Source organism: Leptonychotes weddellii, chromosome 3 (genome assembly GCF_054177405.1).
Source record: "Leptonychotes weddellii isolate Sample4059 chromosome 3, ASM5417740v2, whole genome shotgun sequence".
NCBI classification, from domain to species: Eukaryota; Metazoa; Chordata; class Mammalia; order Carnivora; family Phocidae; genus Leptonychotes; species Leptonychotes weddellii.
In genome coordinates this window covers 174,154,990-174,169,923 of record NC_138371.1, presented here as the reverse complement: position 1 = coordinate 174,169,923, position 14,934 = coordinate 174,154,990, and the positions used below count along the sequence as shown (strand labels likewise).

Sequence of the window (14,934 nt, the reverse complement as noted above, 5' to 3'; positions counted from 1 at the left end):
AGAGAAGCAGAGAGAGAGGGACAGGGAGAGAGACAGTGGGGGGGGAGAGAAGCAGAGAGAGAGGGAGAGAGACAGTGGGGGGGGAGAGAAGCAGAGAGAGAGGGTGAGGGGAGAGAAGGCAGAAAAGACAGGTTACCTGCTAACATGGGCACCTGCCCCTGCCGCTCTCCCCAGGACGCACACATCCCCAGGGCCTCTCACACAGAGAGCATCTCTCCACGATGAGGGAAACAATTCTCTGTGAACCCCTCTCTTGCAGGCAATAATGGAGTTTGCCATTACTTCGCAGAAAGTGCTCAACAGAAGAAAGAGTGAGCTGTCCCGGCACGGACAGGAAAGCTGGTGGCTGGACCGTCGCTGGGCGGCTGGGGGCTTCTGAAGGGGACGTTCACTCGCCCTAACTGTCCTCGTGCTCACGGACCTGAGCCCCCACGCCCCCGAGGAGACACGTCCCCACTGGTTACTTGTGAGCCTGGGGAGCACCAGTGGCTCCGTGGAGCACGGATGTGGCCAGGAGCTCCCTGCTCCCGGCTCCCTGGCCACGGAGCCTTCCCTCGGCGCTCCCAGCCACCAGCTGTGGATGATTCCAACATCAGGAGACGTCTCCTGTTTTGGGATCAGTTATGAAGTGAAAGCCAAACGTACGCGAGCGAGGTGTGGAGGGGTTCGCGGCTGCCGGCCGGGCTGTGTCACGTGGGGCAGGACTCTGGGACGAGTATCTGCAAACAGCCACAGTCCGGGATGCGGTGGCACCATCAGGCGAGACTTCTGACCGGGAAGTCAAAGGCGTTTGTGCGTTTCCGTGTGCACGTGCCTGTGAGCGCCTGTCAGGCACTGAGCAGCCCACCAGCCCCCGGTCGTCAGGGCCTTAAAAAAGCCCATCTGGCCACGTGGCCTTGGATACAAAGCACCGCATGGCTCGCCTTCGCTCCTCGGAGAGGCAGGCTGCAGCCTGGCGCCCGGCCCCCCTGCTCCCTGCTGGGCAGGCACAGCGCTCCGACCGAGCCGCCGCTCCCCGCTCCCAGCACACCGCAAGCCCCTGGGCCGCCCCGCGCACGGCCAGTCCTCCGAAGCATCCAGAAACCAGGGAGGCCTCCGCCCCGATTGCGCAGCTGGCCCCTCCCCGCCTGCTTCTCGCCCCAGCGTTCAAACCCGCCCGAGGCACCCGGTCATCAGCCGCCACCTTCCTCATCCAGACCACAGCTTCCCCGTGACATTCCTCGTTTCTCCGACTCCCGGCCCCATGTCAAACACCTCCCCGCCACCAAGCCCTCTTCCTCTCCCTTTCCCTCTGCGCCCTGTGCCCCGTCTTGCCCAGTCCAGCTTGCCTGGCTGGCTGGATGACTCCTCTCTGCCCCATTTCACGCTCTGTAGTCAGCCTTCCCACCACGACACCTGCTTTCTTCGAACACTGCTCCCACCACATCGGGCTGGGCTCCAGGCCTGCATGGAGCCCAGCCCGATGGCCCCAAAGTCCTCTATCTGGACTCGGCCTGTCTCCCTCCTGCCACTGGCCCTTTGCTCAGGACGCATCTCTGCCGGGCTGACTCCACTCCCCGAGGGCCAAGCGCCAGCCATACTGATGCTGGACGGAGTTCTCTAGGGTCTGCCCTTCCGCCGTCCGTGTTATTCAGATTCACAGCCCACTGTGCTCCCACCCATTCCTTACACAGTCATTTTCTGTCTTTAACTGGACTGTAAGCTCCTCAGGAAGGAATCCTCTTTCTTTTCCTTCCTTCCTTCCCTCCCTCCCTCCTTCCCTTTCTTTCTTTCCTTCATTCTTTCTTTTTTAAGATTGGTTTATTTTACAGAGAGTGAGTGCACACGTGCACACACACACACACACACACACACGAGCAGGGGGAGGGGCAGAGGGAGAGAGGGAATCCCAAGCAGGCTCCCTGCTCAGCGCAGAGCCCAACGTGGAGCTCCACCTCACAACCCTGAGATCACAACCTGAGCTGAAATCAAGAGTCGGACGCTTAAACGACTGAGCCCCCCAGGCACTCCTCTTTGTTTTTCTTTAGCTTTATTTTTAATCATAGTAAAATATGTATTTTATCTATAAAATTTACCTTTTTAACTCTTTCAGGCATGCATACCGCTCGTTGGCATTAAGCACATTCACTTAAAGCGTGAAACAGTGCCTGGTACAGAGTAAGCACTGGATTATAAAATACTACCGTGTGCCACCTCGTCGAGGGGGGCTGAGGTCCCTACCTGGAGCTATGCAAGAAACCGAGCTAACAAGACAAACCAACGTGGAGCACACGCAGTTCTAGTACATTCTTCCCTCGTGCTTTCAATGCCTACTTGAACTGTTCTGGAGGAAGGTGGGGAGGAGGTGCTGGATGCACTTGATGCGGGCGTGTGGGATTCGCCCAGCACTGCATTCTGCAGGGAGGTCTTTTCACCCACCCCGGGTCCTGCAGGCATGTTTTGGGAAAAGATATTTTGACTCTCATTATATCTGAGTCATGCAATGAAGGTTTATTTTCTAAAACCTTTTAAAAATGAGATTCTCTTGAAATTGTCTAGAATTATGGCACCAAGCAGAGCCGAAACTGAGTAATTAAAATCCAGTCTTAAAAACCTTATTTCCCAGAGAATTGAAATGCATTTCAACACAAGTATCATTTCATTTTTACATAAGGCTTGCGTCATACTGTGTTACAGTCATAAAATTATAACCCTAACATAATTTCCACATCTAAGTATTGCCATTTAGACTCTATGTTTTGGAAGTCACGCTTGGCTGGGAGAGCCATTTAGCATGAAGACACTAAGCCCGCGGAAGGTGCAGTGTGATATTGTAATTTTACTTTTCCTTTGAAGGGTCTTTTAAATGAGCTCGTTGGGGAAATGAGAAAGCTCCATTTTATGTTCCAAAAGAGAAACGCCGGAGATGAGCTTTATTTGCCGTTTCTCACGAACTTGCACCGCTGGAGGGTTCTGAGGTCGTCTGCAGCCCCACATGTCCCTAGGTGGGTGCCACCGCCATGGGGATCCCCAGCGTCCTTCCCTTACACCACGGGGATTCTCCCCTTGTCATTCTCTACACGGGGTGCAGGTGGGGTGACGATCAGTATGGACCCCGCGGTTACAGCCCCTCCGGGACTCGTGGACGCAGGCGACCCCTCGTTAGTCTTACTTTGTTGGTGCTAAAGCGTCCTAATGCCTTCACTTGTGCGTCCAGGACTTTGCTCATAGACAGAGAAAGGGAGTACAAGGGACACCACAGAAGACCAGATGGCGTTCAGGGCCGGAAATACTCAATAACGATCCCCAACCACAATGAGACAGGGGGTCGGGGGGGGGACATGCTGTGGCGAGGGATTCTCAGGCATCCTGGGAGAAAACAGGAATGTGTAGCTTGCCCTCCCTTCTGCACGGGGCGGGGGACATCTGCTGCACAGTTCATGTCTGCGGGGAAACGTCACGAGCACATCTTACAGATGCAGTGCAGGCATGCACGGATCCCTCCAACAGCCCTGTGGACCCAGGACTTTGCCTGTGGGCCCCTCCACTCCTGTTCTTGCAAGTTAATCCTAACTCCCTGTTCTACCGGACCCTGAATTCCTAGTCCCCCACCAGAACCTACCTTCCCCTGCACCTGGGAGGTGAGTACCGGCCCAGACATGTTATCCGTCATCTGAAGGGCCATTCTTTGCTTACTCGGGGCCTTTGGAACATGGTGGGGAGCATGAATCAGGTAGTTCTTTGGGATCTTCTATTTGGCTCCTTGCAGTGCCCCTTCCTCACTGAGATGCTAGCTGACCCATCTTCTTGCTGATTCTTTTTCCTCAAATTCTTGTAATGTTTGATCCTGGCCTTCAGTGTGGAGTTCAACCCCTTCCTCGTTCTCTAATCCCAAATCTGAGGTTCTTCACCTCCTGTCATTTACCATCGAAAACTCAGATGTTTGTTTCCATCCCCTCCAAATTCACCCTGGGAGGGAGTGGAATGGCATGTCCAGAAGAGAGAAGCTTCTGGAAGAAATGCACACAAGGATGCTCACCACATAAGGAGGTAGAAGGAGCACTGAGAAATTCAGGGAAAATACTGAGGAACAGAAAAATGAGACTGCCACAGAGAGAGAACCACCACATCGCGCCCACAAACACAGGCCATGAAGGGCAAACGGGTCACAATGGGGATGGCGGAGGCCACGCATTATGATAAGACCGGTGGCAGCCATTACTCACCAGATACGGTAGACAAGGTCATCTACCTCTAATACCTGTAACAACATTACTATCCCATTTTGCAGAACAAAAGCATGGGGTTGACAGAGGTGGGGGATTTCCTCAAGGCCACTGACCTAGTGAGTGGTAGAGCCAGCTTTTCCTTCCAACACATTCTGAGCGATGCAGACAAGGACACATTGTTAGGTCTCTGGAAATTCTTCTAACTCAATGGATCATTAGCATTATTAAACATTTTGCATTGAGAACAGCAAGGCACCTCAAGAATGACCAGGTCTGGTGACCTCTACCTGGTAAGGTTTTCTGATTGTCCCCACTTAGCTAATTTGGAAACGGATGCTTCTAGTTCTTTTGTTCCTGAGGTCACGCTGCTGCTCAGTGGTAGGATGGGCTCCCCGAGGCCCTGCAGACATTACAACTATTTTCATAACGTGGGAGTGTGATGCATGCAGTGGGTTACAGTGCTCGGGCAGCCAAGCCAGCGTTCTAGAAGCAGAGATTCCAACGAGACTCATCAAAATGATAAGAAAACAAAATAAAAGTAACAAAAACAATCCCAAAGTACTACTAAAAATGAATACATTTTTTTTTGTGAATGAGGAAGTATCACAGAAAGAAGTCTTTTTTTTTTTTTTTTAAAGATTTTATTTATTTATTTGACAGAGAAAGACACAGCGAGAGAGGGAACACAAACGGGGAGTGGGAGAGGGAGAAGCAGGCTTCCCCCAGAGCAGGGAGCCCGATGCGGGACTCGATCCAGGGACTCCAGGATCATGACCTGAGCCGAAGGCAGTCGCTTAACCAACTGAGCCACCCAGGCGCCCCCACAGAAAGAAGTCTTAACCCCACATTTTCTTGCTCAAATCAGTGAATTCATAATTCACTTGTAACCCAAATAATTGAATAAAGAGTTTGAAAAGATAATATCAGATACAAATAAAGTAGCGTCCACCTGATTATCAGTCTAGAGAGCAGATTTCGGTATAAGAAATAAGAGTTTAACTCGGATTTGGCAGTAGCTGCAAACGTCCAGGATAGCATGGGAATGGGACTGGTGCACCACAGCCCTCCAGCGAGGGGATTACTCACTCAGGTCTAACGACAGGCTGCTCTGTGGTTTCTCAGGCCCCCACACCCAGCCCTGCCATATAGGATGCCTCTGGGGAAAGCATCCCGAGAATGTGTCATCCAGAATGAACATCAGTGAAGTCAAAGGGCATGAGAATGGGTTTTCCAATCCCTAAAGAATGGTTTGCAACTGCCTTATGGAATAACAAGCAGCTGAGTTTGTATGTGGACTTGCAAAGTGTAAAACTGGAAATCCTAACGCAAAAGTTTTGAAATGGGATTTGGTGGGGGCATTGATTTGTGGATGTGAGTCTGGACCAGGCTCTGTCTCTCACCTGTGGCACGAGGTGGGGGCAGCATGTGGTCACTGGGCTCCCACCCGTGGAACCTCCGGCTAGCAGGTGTCAGGGGTCTCTCTGGTTTGGACGTTAAAGATTTCAAGGTTCTTGTCCCAGGTTATTATGTAACCTTTGGGAATCTGTGGAGACAGGGATGCCACCCGCCTTCCATGGGAGTCTTCTTGGGATCCCTCAAGTTTGAGTAGACTCTATAAATCTTTTTTTTATTTTTCTTTTTAAAGATTCTATTATTTATTTATTTAATTGACAGAGAGAGAGAGACAGCGAGGGAGGGAACACAAGCAGGGGGAGTGGGAGAGGGAGAAGCAGGCTTCCCGCTGAGCAGGCAGCCCGATGCGGGGCTCCATCCCAGGACCCTGGGATCATGACCTGAGCCAGAGGCAGACGCCCAATGACTGAGCCACCCAGGCGCCCCTATTACTATTATTTCTTAAAGATTTTATTTATTTATTTGACAGAGAGCGAGAGACAGCGAGAGAGGGAACACAAGCAGGGGGAGTGGGAAAGGGAGTAGCGGGCTTCCCGCGGAGCAGGGAGCCCGATGCGGGGCTCGATCCCAGGACCCTGGATCCATGACCTGAGCTGAAGGCAGACGCCCAATGACTGAGCCACCCAGGCGCCCCTGGACTCTATAAATCTCGAGTGGGGTGGTCGTGTCTCACAAACACTGGCATGTGTCCACCTCACAATAGTACACGCTCAGTACACGCTTGTGAATAAACGGAAGAGACTGTAACGCTGACACATTTTTCTTCAAATTACTCTGTGCCAAGTGAAATAGGCACTTAAGAAAATTGAGCTGGTCTGACCAAGTACATGGTATAGTTGACTAGATGTACTTGTTAAACATGGATTTTTTTCTTTTTTTTGGTTTAGAAATGTTTAGGGCCAAAAGCATCTCCCGCACCAACAAGGCGGGTGGTGTAACCCACAGGCGGCCGCCCTCGCCCCCGCGGGCTGGTGTGAACGGTGTGGGACACAGCAGCATCCCAGGGCAGGGGCCCTGTGCTGGGGCCGGGCGTGGCTCCAGGGGCGCTCCCCGGGACGTGCGAGGGTGTGAGGCGGGGCGGCCCCAGCCGGCAGCCCCGCTGCGGCTCTGGGCCAGCGCCCTGCCGTGGGACAGCAGCGAGGTCGTGAAGGGCGGCCTCCCTCCCGCTCTGCACAAGCGGTGGGAGCATGGTGCGTGTGCTTGCTAGCCACACAGCATGACGTCTGCTGATGACGGCGCGTGTCTTAAACACCATCAATGCCCCCACATGGCGCGCCGCTTTCTAGGAACAGCGATAGGGTCTTCTGACGTGAGCGTTACGGGGTGACGGGTCGGCTCCTCCATCCCCTTGACAAGCAGGTGTCGGCTCTGCCCCTCATGCTGGCCAGTGTCATCTCCTCTCTCCTGGACTGGGCCAGGCCCCCCCGCAGATGCCGACCCGCAGGGACCGCCCCGGGGGCAGCGTCCGGCCTGTGCCAACGTGAGCCGGAGCCGTCAGGCCTGGGGACGGCGGGCCGGGGGCCGGTGCTCCAGGACGGGGGAGACGGGAAGGCGGGACAGCAGACGGCTCCTGGTTACGGGGCCGTCCCCTCGGCTGCAGGCGGGGTGAGCAAGCCCCTGGGAGGGTGAGGCAGGGGCAGGCAGGGCGGAGGGACAAGCAGGCAGGACAGACCACGGGGAGCCCACGGGCCATCCCGGCAGCCACGGAGGCCAGACCTCCGAAGCCGGAGCCGAGCGTGTGCCTCGCACGACTACAACAGACAGGCCAATCAAACCCTCGTGTGTGTGCGGGGGAATGATACGTTTTTTTGCTGACTCACCACATGCGAGCTTTATGCCATGTTTAAAGTCAGAAAGCATGGCTCTCTGAGGGATAAAGTCTGCCCCTTCTATAAACACATTCCTTCCGACAGCATTCTCCCTGCTCTGAGGTGGCAGGGGCGCAGAGCATGACAGAGCACAGGGCTCCTTCTCCTCCTCATTCAACGAGTAAAAATAAACTCTGAGTTTCGGGCAGAGGAAAGGCCACGGTGCCAGGAGTAGAAACCTTCCCTTTTCAAGTAGTGTCTGGAGCCCCGAGACACGCCCTGCACTCAGGATGCCAGGAAAAGCCCAGGCTCCCGGGGGGGCGGCGGCCGCCAGTACGTCCTGGCGGGTGGGGGCGCAGCAGCCCCGGCTGGCTGCCGGCGGGGCAAGGCTGTGTGGACCTGTCTATCACTAAATCCTGCTCCGAGGTTTCACGTTGTGCATAAATCTTCCCTTACAGCTTATATTTGGCCTCCTAGGGTGTAGTCTGAGGAATTCTATTCAAGTCAAGCTGAAATAGGACCTGCCCCTTACTTTGCTCCTTGACCATTTTTGGTATTTTACTATAAAACTTGTACTGTCTGGTTTCCTCCACATAATCATCACGGGATACCAAAAAAGTCTATTTTCAGTCATGCCGTCAACGTGGAAGCTTTTAAAAATGTCCCCAAGACATACATACTCAAATCGCAGGTCACTCTTTACACTATAAAGCACTGCTTCTTGAATAAATGTCCAATGACCCTGAGCGGAGTCCAGAGCACAGCAAGGAGCAGGTTCAGGGATCTGCAGAAGGCACCGTGCGCTGGGCTCGGCGTGCCCAGTTGTGCACCTGCATGGGGCGGGGGGGGGGCACTTTCAAAGCCAGGGCCCAGGAGGAGGAAGCCTCAGAACCACGGCTTACAAGAGGGCATCACGACTTCACGGCCTCGAGCCTACTTATATGGTCCCGTTCGTGCCTCTGAGCCTCATGGGCTGAGATGTGCTTCAAAAACACAAAACTGAAGTCCTGGAAGGCATCTACACTTAGAAACAGGTGCAGGCCTCTGTCTGGGCTTTGGCCGGCAGCACCACCAATGGCCAGCAGCTCCCTCCGAGCCGGGGTGGCATTTCCGGCGGACAGGTGGAGAGTTTGGCCAATTATCGGCTTGCCTGGAAGGGTACCGCTCCGCCCCAGATTTCAGAGGCTCTCCTGATGTCAAAGCACAGCCATAACAAAAGCACAAAGCCTGCCAACGCATCGCGGTTGCTCTTATCAGATGGACTTAAGGTGCAATTGTCAGGACCTGAGGCAGCTCAGCCTTAGCCGTCAAGGAGGCTGGCTCCTGATGTTTAAAAAATACGGGCTGTGACTGGGTGTTATGCACAAACAATGAATCATGGAACACTACGTCTAAAACTAATGATGTAATGTATGGTGATTAACGTAACAATAAAAAAATTAAAAAAAATTAAAAATATGGGCTGTGTAGTGCACCTGCTATCTGAGAGTATTGAGATGGCCTATTTAACTGAGTTTTCTGGATAAATATTTATCCATTTAACACCTGACCTTGGGCCAGCTTCAACGGACACCTTTCTGAATGGCCCTCGATCCCGACGGCCAGCGTGGGGGGCACTGGTCATTCTTTTGTGATTCTTTAGATGCACTTGCTCTCTGCTCCCTCCTCTGTCTCTGCCCTAGGCTGTGATCTTCTAAGAATCCTACCCATCTTTTTTTATTGGAGTCCTCTACACAGAAGGTGCTCAATTTATGTTTGAGGGCTGGATGAAGTGGAAGACCCTGACAACACTTGGCCACCCCAAATGGCACGCGGGTGGCCTTAGAAACTTCATTTCTCTTCCCACATCAAACCTTCGGGGGATTTTAACTTCTACTTTTGCAGATGAAGAAGGGCTCAAAGCTATTAAGGAACGTGCCCAGATCGGGGGGGGGACATGATGGGCGCTGACGTTTGAGTGCAGTCGTCTCTGGAACCCAGTCTGCACCCACTGTACCGTGTTCCAAGCAAGGCAACGTGCTGGGGTCTTCTTGGAATGTGAATACTGAAGTCGTTCTCACGCAAGCACGCATCCAAATGCCTTGCGAGGCTTGTTCTCCCGCAGACCACAGGGGCTTGTCCCCAGGGTTTCAGATCCAGCTGGTCCCGGGAGGAGACCTGAATGGAAACCGAGTGTAGCTTCACGTTTCTCAGCGCAGCGCTCAACCATGAGCACCATTATCAGCATCGCCATGCTTTATGCAGCCAACACCGAGTCTACAGCGTGGGCCTCCCCTCCATGAGACGGCCCAGATTTCCAAGCCCTTCTAGTTCTCTGTTTTTAAAAAATATTTATCTTTTTTGTTCTTTGCTGTCAAGCTGTAAGCATTACTTCTTGCTTCCCTCCAGAGACATTCCTCTTATCTCCTCCTCTTTTCTTAATTCCTTCTAATCTCGTATTTGCTCGGGAAACGGACAACTAAGCCTGCCTTAGCCGTCTGGCTTCTTGCCTTCCTCACAGACCATTGCTAAGTGTCCACTTTGTGCCCGGGAACAGCCTCATCCAGGGGCACAGGTCCAGCGGGGGCGGAGGAGTCGGTGACCGACCAGAGGATGCTGGAGCCACGAGGCGCGCACCGAGCTCGGCAGGGCAGGCTGACGGTCGGGAGGGGCACGCCCAAGAAGGTGAAATTGGGCCAAGTTTTCAAGCATGCTTTGGAGACAGTCAGGGAGGGAGGCGGGCGGGAGCTGCGAGAAGCAGTCAGGGAATCAGAAGTAACTAGTTAGAGCTGGCTGGTGACCTCGCTGGACGAGTGAGAGACGACCCGAGGCGCCCACCTGAGAACTCACACCGGGCGGCCCCTCAAGGGTTGAAGTTGCTAGTAAAATTCCCTCAGGACAAGGGATGTGTCCTGATGCACAAAATCACAAAACTGGGTACTTGCCAGGAGTCCACCACTGCCTCTCCCCATTTTACTAAGGTGGCCAAACTCCCAGACGGAGTTGAGAACAGGCAAACAGTCAAGGTGTCGCCGTGTCCAGGGTCCTCCTCCTGCCCTCTTTTCCGTGGGCTCCTCTGTAATTTATTTATGCTTATCACCTAATTTGCATGTTTGCAGGGCCACCTGGCCCCTTTTACGTGGTTTCCTAATTTTCTTTTCCTTCTCACAAAGTGGGCCTCGGGGCAAACATGCTCTGTTGTTGGGATCATTCTCACTTGTGCATCAGCGAAGGGACGGGATGCTTCGTCATTAGAGTCTGGGCACACATTCACCGCACGCAGCACCCCCTTCGCTTGGAAGTGCGTCAGCTTTCTGGGGGACCGTGCATCAGTTTGCACGACGGCGCAGTTTGAAAACAGCTAAAGTAAAATAGTGACAGATTGTTTCCCCCTGTTAACTTCCTGGTGTACCATGTTTATAAAACCTTCTACAATCTAAAAAGCCAAGAGGAAAAATATCTACTCTGGACCTGATATAAACCTATGAATGTAGTTCTCATGACCCATAGGCACTGTGGCATAGTAATATTTATCAACCGAAAATGTAATTAGTTTCTGAATCCATACGTGCTCTTGGAGGGAAACTCAGTGAAGTATTACCTTCCAGGATTCAGAGATCTCCTCGCTTCCTGCCATCCCCCACAAGCACTGAAAATAGCAGGTATGGCAAAGAAAACCAAGCAACAAGAAAACAATGAGTTTGGTATTTGTTTTTTTTCTGGATCTTGTTTTGACATTACCTTCCATAGCTGGAGAAGGCCAGCATCCTTAGCATGGACACCGAGAGCGCAGCATTATCACCCCAAAGTCTGAGCAAACAGTTTCTTAAATAAACAAGGGTTTTTTTTTTTGGTAATGTGATGCTATCAAAAGTGATGTTTACAAGAAAAAACCCAGGGGAGTTGATTCTCTGCCAGAATCCTATGGTTGAAATTAGATAAAATCATCAGTGGAATTTTGTGTACATATTTTAAACAATAATATCCATAACTCAGAGTGAAACTGTCACTCAACCCCCATTCTGAACCCTATCTTTTGAGGTTAACATAAACAGAAATCTATTACCACTGAACTGAGTATGAATCTTTAGAAAAATTATCTGCAGATCATTTTTCTGTTATTCAAAGTGTACATTTTAAATAGGAAACATGTGTAACTATTTTTGACCTCCTTGAAAAAAATTGCTTGGGAAACAATAAATTATTCACTCATTAAAGTCAGCAGCTGGGGCTCCTAAAGGTAGAAATGCAAGGGGCTGTTTTGTTGTGGTTATCGACTTCTTTTATTAACGTTCCTTCTCTTATACTTGGATCAGATGGAAGGAAATCACTTATTTGTTAACATGGTATTTAAATCTTAAATTGTTAAAATTTAATGTTAAAATGTTACCCTGTTCAAGTAATATTTAGTAGGGTCTTCAACTTTGCTTACTTTGTATAACACTGTATTTACTCTGTGTAAGTCCTGGTACAGAGTTTATGCACAGAGTTACCACGGATAAATGCTGCTTTATTTGTGAGGTAGCTAAGGAAAGACATGATTCATGCTCTCTGCTCTGCAGCACCTGTTTTGATACTTGGCTCATCAGCGGTGCTGTGATTCATTTCTCTCTCTCTCTGGGGAAGCGAGCAGAAGATGGGTGCGCATTGTTCTGTGAAAACTCCAAGCCTCAGGTTTTCCCGTCGAGTCTTTTAAAATGTGCTGTGGAAAGAATGTATTCCACTTGGCTCGGCAGTGAGGATGCTACAGGGCTACGCAGCTGTTTCTGAGAACAAAGGTCCTCCACTATGTCATCACACCGTAATTGCTTGGTTGGAAGTCATTTGGAGCGGAGATGGGTTTAGCAATGCACCGGAGAGGTTTTCTCCCCGCGTGCATGCTTCGATGCGTGCCAGCCCTCTTAGAGCAGCCAAGTGGCTTCCACGCCCGCACCGTTAGCGTGGCTCCCCAGCAGCAGCACACAAAGGAGCCACGAGCCACACAGCGGTCGCAATGCCCTAGTTCGCCCACATCTGCCGCCCCACTGAAGCACGTTCTAATCCCGCGTGGCATCAAGCTCCTGGAGGAAACACGACGCAGCAGAAGAAGAGCTACTACAAAATCTTGGTATGGGGCCAAGAGTCATGATAATAATGGTAAGCTGACGATGGTGATGTGCAGGCCCTTGGCTCACCCCACTTATCCCTCACACCTCTCTGGGGTGCCTACCATGATCTCTGTCTTACCGATGGGCCCACCAGGGCCCTGAAAGGTCCGCACTTGCCTGCCCCCCACGGCTGACGGCGGGCGACTCGGATTCCAGCCCAGGCTGGGTCCAAGGACGGACCTTTGGGCAGATAAGTGGATTCCCGGATGCAAATCCCAGGTGGATTAAGAAGGGCTTGATTATCTGGGACTCATTTTCTGGCCCGTCCTTGAAACGGAGCCCTGTCAGGTGTTTGGAGCAATCGTGCTCGGTTGTGGGTGGGGGTCACTCATTCCAAGGACTCGGGGCCAGTAAGACACGTGACAAGTGTCAACAGCTTGTCACCCTTGATGAATTGGCGTAACCGTCGTTTATCTCCCCTCAGGAATGACGGCACTTTCATTTAAAAAAGTACTTAGTTTTTCGAAAGCATCTATGGCTATTCAGATGTCCATGTGACTAAGGCTGGGGTTGGCTTTGGTTCTGCTGGGGAGGGCACATCAAGGGAAGGGGACCCAGAAGCACTGGTAAAGAAAATCCCTGTATTCTGAAATTAAACACACACACACACGCAGACACGTGTGCGTGTGCATGTGTGTGGGCAGGTGCAGGTGATGGTCTTACCTCTAAGGTAGTAGTGTGAGGATCCAACAAGTTAGCACATGTACAAAAATGAGCTATACTTAACATATTAACATTAAAAAAACTGTTTAATAACAAATCTTAAAGCTGTATAGACAAGAAACTATAATCAGTGTGGATTTTGGGCAAAGGCAGGGGAGGAGCCCCCCTTCTAGCAGATCTCCATGAACCGAGGAATGATACCAACACGGGATGTCCACGCTGCTGGAGAAACAAAAGACCTGGGTAAGAAGCACGATCTGCTTCACCCCACCCTCAAAACGCCCCAGAAGATTTCTTTCAAAATCTGCCTTTTAAGAAGCCCACGGGGTTCAAACACTCTGACTGAACGCAGATCTCTCCCCGCAGGCTGAGGGCCTCGTGTAACTTGGTGTTCAGAGAAGTTTCATTAATCGGTAACCCAGACACCCTGCAAGCACAGAAGGTGTGAGGAAGGCACCAAGGAGAGCCAGTCCCTTCTGAGCCAGAGGGGCGGGGAGGCTGGGCGGAGGGCTGGCCTGCGAAGGGCTCATCTGGTGGCTCAGAGGAACGCGGGGGTGACAAGGGAGAGCCACTGAGGCCGGAAAAGGGGGAGGTGGGGAGGAGGTGTGCAGGGGGATGGGCAGATGAGGCTCTTGTGCAACTCTTTCCTTCCAGCAGATGCCGAGCTCCGCCGCGCCTCCCGCGCAACCAGGACCTCTGACCCTGGTGCGAGCCCACGGCGCCCCCCACCCCACACACGTGCCTCCAGCAGCACCCTTCTAGCCATGAGAAAAGATGCCGTCACACACTTAGGAACCAGCCTTTGACAGCAAGCGTCCTGGCTCCGGGGTCCACGGCCCAACCGCGATGGCCCCTCCAGACTTGGATCCGGGGGCGCATCAGGAGGGCGGCGGCGTGCAGCTGCCCCTGCTGGGGGAGGTCTGCAAGCCCACCCCTGGCCACTGGCACTCAGTAGGAATTCAGACATTTGCTGAAACAAGCACAGAAACGAGGAGCAAGATGGGAAGGTCGCCAGAGGAATTCTGCACAGGCTTTCCTGAGCCCGTCCAGCGCACGCGCACGCGTTCCCTTCTCCAGGCTCCGGCCACTACGCTCGGGCCACATAATTCTGCTGTGGGCCGCTCAGCGTGGCAGGGTGCTTCGGGCATCTCCAGCCTCCCTAGGTGCCAGGAACACCCTGTCCCTAGTTGTGACAACCGAAAGTGTCTCCAGACTTTGCCCAGCATCCCTGGTACTTTGAGACGCCCTGGCGCAGCCACACAAGACCACAAGTCCGGTCTCCGCGGTGCCCGTGGAGTAGGTGTGCTCTTCTGAGTCACTGCCAGGGACACTTCCAAATGCACCTGCTGCTGCCACAACCACGATCCCCCTCACAGGCTTTGGGGAGCAGCCAGGGGACAGAGTGCTTCGGTCTCCTCCGGACCAGCTCTCATTCGTGACTTTGTCCTACCGATCCCGACGCGTGGCTTTCCACCGTGGTCCTGTGAGACACACCGTTGGGGCCGAGGAAAGGTACCCAAGGATTAAATGACTTGCCTACGGGGGCGCCTGGGTGGCTCAGTTGGTTAAGCGACTGCCTTCGGCTCAGGTCGTGATCCTGGAGTCCCGGGATCGAGTCCCGCATCGGGCTCCCTGCTCGGCGGGGGGTCTGCTTCTCCCTCTGCCCTCTTCCCTCTCGTGCTCTCTGTCTCTCATTCTCTCTCTCAAATAAATAAA

At 52.6% G+C, this 14,934-nt stretch overlaps 1 protein-coding gene and 1 long non-coding RNA gene across 2 annotated transcripts in view; both read right to left on the bottom strand.

Moving 5' to 3' along the window:
• The window catches only part of COL4A2 (collagen type IV alpha 2 chain), a 117,874-nt gene that overhangs the window by 81,113 nt on the left and 21,827 nt on the right, over positions 1 to 14,934 (bottom strand). The window lies entirely within an intron of this gene.
• The window catches only part of LOC145720711 (uncharacterized), a 28,249-nt gene continuing 18,345 nt past the window's right edge, over positions 5,031 to 14,934 (bottom strand). The window contains exon 2 of the long non-coding RNA XR_014143917.1: positions 5,031 to 14,754. This is a non-coding gene — a long non-coding RNA (uncharacterized LOC145720711). The remainder of the gene's footprint in view (positions 14,755 to 14,934) is intronic.